Here is an 8,736-nt window from a genome sequence, read left to right as displayed (position 1 = left end):
ACGTCTGCTCACTATGAATGCCTACGAATGAATGAGTAGATAGGGACAACGTCCGGTGTGTTTAACGTGAATACCTGCCGTCGACGGCCTTATCTCACGGCGCTCAAAAGCACAGCGTATCAATACAATGCGTTGATCAGCGCCCCAAAAATGCTAGGCATTTTTCAGTACCGATTGGTAGTGTGGGATGGACACACTACACACCTTGGTAAGGTTCGAGGCCTATCTAAAACCTCTGCCGTACTTTGGGTCCGGCACCCGGTTGCAATGCAACTCCACATTGAACTGACAAAACGTCAGCTCTTCCCGCATTTGGGTATAAACCACAGCCACCACGATACTCCCCGAAGGGCCAGTCCGCACGAGCAGGTTGGAGCGAACTCCAAGGGCCCCTGCTCCCCGTGGTACCAGAATTAAGTCTCCGGTCAGACCTCGTAGCCGAAACTACTACCAGTTGAGCATCCATACTGCTCTGGACTGGTAACCAGGGGCTAGACCCCATTCACTCCACACAATCACTCATCTTACACACTAAAAGCTAACCCTAACCTTCAGTTAAACGCCTTCGCCGCTTAAATAACTCACGCGCAAACATTCCTAACTGTTCAGTATACTCATTGCTAGAAACTACATTACCTACACATAAACGTCCGTCTGTCCCTAATCCCCACATCCCCAATATTTCTAATGTCTGAATACATCGGGCATTCTGCAATAACATGCACCCAATCCTCCATACGTGCCCCACACAAACACCCCGAACTATCAGAAAGGTGCCTCCGATACAAAAATGCATTCAGAGGCCCATGCCCCGTTAACAAAAATCCCAGACTCAAACAAAATCTGAAGTCTGGGTTACCCTCAACAAACGTTACATCCCGGATGTATTCATATGTCACCCGACCCTTAGGGCTATTTTCCCAACGGTCCTGCCACCTACGCCTAACCTTTAAATCCAGGAGCCTCTTGCTCTCTAGATAACCCACCCTCTCAACATCAATACCATCTGTCCAATCTGTCCGCAGCATAGAAACACTCAAGCCCCTTCTTAATCTGAATGTAACAGCACGCTGTATAACAATCAGATCAAGAGGGGGTGCACCCAACAACACTTGCATTGCATCCGTCGAAACAGTACGACAAACAGGCAAACATGCAAGCATCATGCAACGTTGCACCGAGAGGAGTTTTCGGCGACCAGAGACCGTCATCGCTGATTCCCACCATACAGCAGCCCCATAAGTGGCACAAGCCACAAACAAGCCACGATATATGGTGCGAACAGCACGGCGACCAAGGCCCCAATCACTCCTCAAAATGCGTCGCACTTTGCCAACAATTGCCTGCAGCCGCTCACCCACACGCACCAAATGTGGGGTGAAACACATTCTTTCTCCTATAGTCAACCCCAGGTATTTAACTTCCTTCACATACCTGATGTTGACCCCATTCACCTTGACAATCGGTGGACGAACCGGCGACAATCTGCCCTTAAGCAGCATTGTAACCGTTTTGTCCACCGATATGTCAACCCCCACATCTAAACCCCAGCTATTTACAATTTCTAAAAATTGTCCCCCCGACCGTTCTAACTCAGACCGCGATCGACCCTCAACGAGAAGAAGAAGGTCGTCCGCATACGCACAACATTTACAGAGGGGCTCGAGCTGTCCAAGCAGAGAGTCCATCATAAGGTTCCAAATATATGGACCGCAGATGGATCCCTGCGGGCAGCCACGAACCACTCCAATTTCAACACTTCCATTCATACTTACTAGAGAAGCTTTTCTCTCCGAAAAGTAACTCCGCCAAAGAGTAATTTCCGGACAGCCAAGCTCCTCCAGCCGCTGCAAAACTCTATCCCACCTTAAATAATCAAACGCTCCCTTGAAGTCAACAAATATGCCAAGGACATATTTGTTGACATTCTCCTTAACAACACTCTGAACATAAAACCAAGCATCTTCTGTACTGCGTCCTTCCCTGAACCCATACTGCCTATCCGACCATATACCCCGCGTTAGCTCCTGAAGCCGTTCCACCATAACTCTTTCCAATACTTTTCCAAGTACTGGAAGAAGACTGATGCCCCGATAAGAGCGAGGATCACTCCTGATCTTATCAGGAGACTTCAGGAGAGGTACAACCCTAGCAATTTTCCACTCGCGTGGAAAATAACCCTCCCACACGCACTTATCATAAATGGCCTCCAAGTATTCCGGAATGAACTTCCACAAGCTTTTACACATCTCTCCGTTCAAACCATCAAAACCTGGGGACCGTTTAGACCTGACCAGGCCAAAGGCATACCCCAACTCCCCATCATCTAATGGAGGGACAGGTACCTCCTGTGCTTGGGGTACCTGAACCTCCGCCCTGGGAAAGAACGCACCTAATAGAACCCCCGCACACTCTCTCCACGTAGATAACACAGTGTCACCTACGCAAAGAGAGGTGATATCATCTCTCTTACGACCCCTGCAGATCTTATAGATCTGACCCCAGGGGTCATCCCTATTTTCACTAACAAAATTTCTCCATTCATATTCTTTAACCCTAACTAACATATCTTTATATTCCCTAATTTCACAACAAAAATCATACCTAACCTGAGCTAACCTGTCTGAATTGGACCGTCGAGCGCGTTGAAACTTTCGTCTCAATCGCCTGACAGTCCTCCTCTTCAAGGTTAACTCACGCGTCCACCATTTTATTTTCCTAAGCTTAAAACTTTCACACTTCTTAAGTTCCCTATCATTAACAACCCACAATATCTCATAAAGACGAGCAATCTGCTCATCAACCCCCAAGCCCTCAAACTCACTAAGCGGTATTTCCAATACCGCTTCCCTAACACACCGTCCATATTGGTTCAAGTCAATACCAGAGGTACGCCATCGCCGCAATGGACTTACAAACTGTAAAGGGGGGGACTGAGAAGAAACCATAACTTGAATCAAATTATGATCACTCAATCCCCACCCTCCCTTAATTTCCCACCCAACACGAAACACTCTATTTGCTGCCTCGTTCATCAAAGTCACGTCAAAGTCACTGACACCCCTAGGCCCATCAAAAGTATACCACTCGCTCGGCTCGTTTAGAATGTGAAGGTTTTTACCCACCACCCATTCACTTAATACCACTCCACGACTGTGGCTTTGATATCCAGACGAATGCCGGGATACCTTACTAAACCACATCGAAGACGTAGCATTCGCGTCCAAGCCAAGTATAAGAGGACTACCACTCGCAAGTAGTAGTACCTTATCCATATAACTCAGATAAGGCTCTAAGGGCTCACCAAATTTACAATAGATACTAGCAACAAGTATTCTACCAAACCCCCCCTCTACAGAAACACATACACCCAGTTGTGAGGAATCCACAACTACACAATCATAGTTGGGATCACTCACAACAATTGCAGCATTAGCCCTAACGTCCAAAAAGACCCTGAAACCACCCGGAAAACCTCGAACCACACCATTGGTGGCGTAGGGCTCCTGGAGTAAGGCAATGCCGCACCCCCCCTCAGTCATATACCCCCCCAACTCGCACATTACGGCATACGACCCCTGACAGTTTAACTGAATAATCCCCCCCATCAGTGTCTGGCGAGGGCGCGCTCAACAATCCCACAATATATCGGGCAGACAGCCGACATCATAAAATGCCCAGCTGGCCTACCCTTGAATGCACAGTTACGGCAATGGATTGCATTGACGCAACTGGCAGCTCTGTGGCCTTCCTGACCGCACCTCCGGCAGACATCTGATTTGGCCCTACACTCAGCGACCCTATGACCAAAACCCATACACCGGAAGCAGCCAGCAATGGGGTTATCCGGTCGCACCCGGAAGGAGAACCACATGATGTAGCACCTACCTGCCTCCAAGAGGGCGGACATCATTTTGTCCGTACCCTCAAGAACAACATTAGTGCTACCATCAGGAGCCACCTTCCAGGGACGACTGACCATCCTTACTTCCGACTTCTGGGACGCCGAGCTAAATTCTGGAAGGTTCAACCGGAGAAGTTCTTCCATGAATTCCTCATGGGGGATCTCCGTGTAAACCCCCTGAACCACAACCCGAGGACCGAACTTCCGGTTGACACTCACGTCTAACCCCACCTCCCCAAACTTTGCGTTAGTCGCCACTTTTTCCCTCTCAGAAACAGAAGGTGTGCGGATCACCGCTCCACCACCCTTGATAGGCTTCACCTCATGGATCCTCACACCGAGTGAAGGACCCACCTCCTTAACTACCTTTCTAATTACTTCCTTAGAGGAAGTTGCAGGCCCCTTGCTCCTGACCACAACAGACCAGGTTTCAACAGGCTTCGGCGCCACCGGTGCAATCGCCTCCAGTACAGGTGCTGGGGGCGGAGGCATCGGTGCCGATGGAGCCGGCATTGACCTGCTCGGTGGCGAGGAGTGTCCCCCACAGCCTCCTCTAAGGGCATCAACTTGCCCGCGAAGATGGGCATTCTCGGTAATAACCGTCATTAGGAGTGCTTCGTATTTAGAAGCAAGCTCCATCAGCCCCTTCACGGTTTCCATCTCAAACTTTTTGTCTCCAAAGACCAACCCGCTTAGCTCCCCAGTAATCCTCTTAACAGCACCAACATGGCTTACCGCACTACCACCACCAGCAACAGTGCCCTTGGCTAATTCACGGTTGCCACCCTTACTATCCTTCTTATTCACCATGTTGGAACTAACACCTATTTTCTTTCCACCCTCACTAACACGCCCAACACCTTTTCCAGCCTTAACCTCACCACCTTTATCGACACTCATCTTAGCGTCACCCCCCTTCTTAACTGTGTCAGCAGTATCCTCTGTCTCACACGAACTACTGCTTTCACTGGAGTCAGTGAAGCGCACAAAGCCCCCCGATTTCGCCAAAGGTGGTGACCTCAACCTCACCTTTCTGCGCACCGGTGACCCATCAGTAGATGACACTGCACTATCCTCACCGGACGACGCCCCTACAACCATTTTTGCAGGCACAGACCCATCGCTCTCAGCAAGGGACTTAACCTTCCTCCTCCGTGGGGGAGGCATCTTCAACCTAGATCCCCTACCAGGCAGGCTGATCCGCCGGTAAAAAACACTGGCGCAGAAGCCCCTGTTCCGGAAAGATCAAACAGTCGCTAACCAGGCACGTGCGATTGAACGCACTGAAGAAGCTAACTCGCGCGTAAACCCGCTCAATAGCAGTTACCACCCAAACAGTCGATTATCGCGTTATCGCAGGGACACAACTCACACCTCCAGCCAAAGGCGTGGAAGAGGTCACTCAATTAACCGCCGGACAGAACAAAGTCCCCGTAACGGTTGCGAATCGACCGATGTGACGTTGTATCAATCGCACCGTGGGCTAAAAGTCAACCACTATGACCTTAATTCACCCTGGAGTCAGCGCCTCCAATACTAGGACAACCACTAACACCCTAGAAGCAAAACTGGCGAAATCCCCTAGAAAACAGCAGCAACTGAAAACCAGACACTCAACACAGCACTCCTGAATAGGCCACCCAAGCCAAAAACACCACCACGGCACAGTCACTGAGACTACGGACGGGCCCGCCTACAAAACCTAATCTACGAATCTAATCCAGAAAAAAAAAAATTAAAGTACACACTCAACTAACCCTACACTCACCCACAAGCAGGCGTTGTAATTGCCTGCCACGAAATTTCCAAAAAAAAGGAAAATTTTTTTCCAAAAACCACTTTTAATAAATCTACCTGCTACCTACAACCAAACAAATGCCCTAAGCAAGCGTTGAAAAGCAAAAGCCTGCTATCCCTAATAAAAAACTAATACCAGCTAGAGTGCTCGTATACACAATTACGTGAACACTGAAAACACCTGCTGTAACTAAAAATCTACTTGCAGTTAGCAGGCGTTGAAATCCTAATAAAAAGTCAAAGCCTACTAACGCGAAAAAATAACTAACATAAGCAAGAGTGCTCGTATACACAATCTCGTGAATACCAGAAAAACACCTGCTGTAATTAAAAGTCTACTTGCAGTTAGCAGGCGTTGAAATTCCGATGAAATATCAAAGTCTACTTATGCAAATAAAAACTAACGCAAGCTAGAGTGCTCGTACACACAATCATATAACACGAAAAACACTTGTTTTATTTAAAAGCTACTCGATAAATTCACAATTTCTCAAACAAAAACTCATAAATTCATATATATATATACTTACATATATATATGGCAAAGCCCACTACGGCAATTTTGTGTGAGTTTTCGAAAAACCACTTCACACTACCAACACATATGCACGTATACACTCTCACTACACCGACTCTACACTGAAAAATTCACAAATACTCACACGACCGAATTAAAAATTCAAATTATGCGCTAGCACGTCTGCTCGCTATGAATGCCTACGAATGAATGAATGAGTAGATAGGGACAACTTTCGTTGTAGATTTACGTGAGTACCTGCCGGCGACGGCCTTACCTCAGGGTGTTCAAAACACAACGGATCAATACAATGCGTTGATCAGCGCCCCAAACAAAACGAGCTTATGCAAGTATTTATTTGGATACCAGTGGCAGTGTGTCTGGGTCCACACTACCATCTTGGTATGATTCGAGGCCGACCTAAAACCTCTTCCGTTTTCGGGTACGGCACCCAGTTACTTGTGTAACTTCTTTTTTCGAACTGAAAATTCAGTTCTTCCAGCATTTAGGTTTAAACCACAGCCACCACGATACTCCCCAAAGGGCCGAACCCAATGAGCAGATTGAACAGAAGTCCAAGGGCTTTCTGCTCCCCGTGGTACCGGAAAGTCTCCGGTCAGACTGCGTAGCCTAAACTACTGCCAGTTGAGCTCCCCATTACTCAAATGACTGGTGACATTTGTCGCTTGAACTTCAAATGTCTTTTTATTTGCTTTTTCATTTAAAGTGTTTCTAATATCAGTTCAAGCTGAGTATTATAGCACTATCACTCCATATACTATGCTGATATTACTGGGCAAAGAATATAATAACAGTCATAGTGCATATTGGCTTTTAGTCGCCTTTTACGACAGGCATGCCTTGCCGCGGGCATATTCTTTCCCCAAACCCGCAGGGGAAGTAGATAGGGACAGAGGGAATCTCGTTAATCCATTCATGCGCGTCACTAATTAGATGACGAGGCATTTGGCTACCTTAAGAGAGTCATAGTTACTCCCGCCGTTTACCCGCGCTTACTTGAATTTCTTCACTTTGACATTCAGAGCACTGGGCAGAAATCACATTGTGTCAACACCCGTTAGGGCCATCACAATGCTTTGTTTTAATTAGACAGTCGGATTCCCCAAGTCCGTGCCAGTTCTGAATTGATTGTTAATTGATAATCGTTATAATTTAAAAAGTATCTATACAATAATAAATCCTTTAGAAACTTTAGCAAGAAAGTTCCACAATTGGCTACGTAACTACTATCCGGGGAACAAGAATCGAAATTCTCTATTTACCCAGAACGAGTACATAAACCATGGTATTGCTTCCCAATCAAGCCCGACTATCTCAATCTTCAGAGCCAATCCTTATCCCGAAGTTACGGATCTAATTTGCCGACTTCCCTTACCTACATTATTCTATCGACTAGAGACTCTTCACCTTGGAGACCAGCTGCGGATATTGGTACGGCCTGTTGAGAAGTTTGCGTAACCCCACCATAAATTTTCAAGGTCCGAGGAGAAAATATCGACACAACAGTAAATGTCATGCTCTTCTAGTCCATCTACCATATCTCTCTTCGAAAGACTTCCATGGTAGTACGACTATAAAACAGAAAAGAAAACTCTTCCGATACCTCTCGACGGCTTCTTTATGGTCGTTCCTGTTGCCAGGATGAGCACAAGGCCCATTTTTAATAACAAACGGATACTCAACAGGTTACGGAATTGGAACCGTATTCCCTTTCGTTCAAAATTATTCAAGTGTTTAATTACTATGGAATAAAAATTCATTCATTTCATTTCATTAAAACTTGAAAATTTTCGGCTTTCGCCTTGAACTTAGGACCGACTAACTCGTGATCAACCACTGTTCACACGAAACCCTTCTCCACTTCAGTCCTCCAAGGTCTCATTCGATTATTTGCTACTACCACCAAGATCTGTACCAATAGCGGCTCCATGCAGGCTTACGCCAAACACTTCTAAGCACACCATTGTACCCTCCTACTCACTAAAGTTTCAAAATTTATAATCCAACCGAAATTGTATTATAAATCATGTACTTTAGCGGTAATGTATAGGTATACAACTTAAGCGCCATCCATTTTAAGGGCTAGTTGCTTCGGCAGGTGAGTTGTTACACACTCCTTAGCGGATTACGACTTCCATGTCCACCGTCCTGCTGTTTTAAGCAACCAACGCCTTTCATGGTATCTGCATGAGTTGTTAATTTAGGCACCGTAACATTACGTTTGGTTCATCCCACAGCGCCAGTTCTGCTTACCAAAAGTGGCCCACTGGGCACATTATATCATAACCTCAACCTTCATATCAAGAAAGGTGAGGTTCTTACCCATTTAAAGTTTGAGAATAGGTTAAGGTCGTTTCGACCCTAAGGCCTCTAATCATTCGCTTTACCAGATAAGATTATTTTACATAATTTTTAAATGCACCAGCTATCCTGAGGGAAACTTCGGAGGGAACCAGTTACTAGATGGTTCGATTGGTCTTTCGCCCCTATACTCAAT

General features: G+C 46.4%; 1 pseudogene; it reads right to left on the bottom strand.

Moving 5' to 3' along the window:
* Positions 1–7,065: 7,065 nt before the first annotated feature.
* Positions 7,066–8,736, bottom strand: part of LOC138858485 (large subunit ribosomal RNA) — a 2,511-nt pseudogene continuing 840 nt past the window's right edge.

Source organism: Bactrocera oleae, unplaced genomic scaffold, assembly GCF_042242935.1.
Source record: "Bactrocera oleae isolate idBacOlea1 unplaced genomic scaffold, idBacOlea1 ctg00000009.1, whole genome shotgun sequence".
Taxonomy (NCBI): Eukaryota; Metazoa; Arthropoda; class Insecta; order Diptera; family Tephritidae; genus Bactrocera; species Bactrocera oleae.
This window is presented reverse-complemented; position numbering and strand designations above follow the sequence as displayed.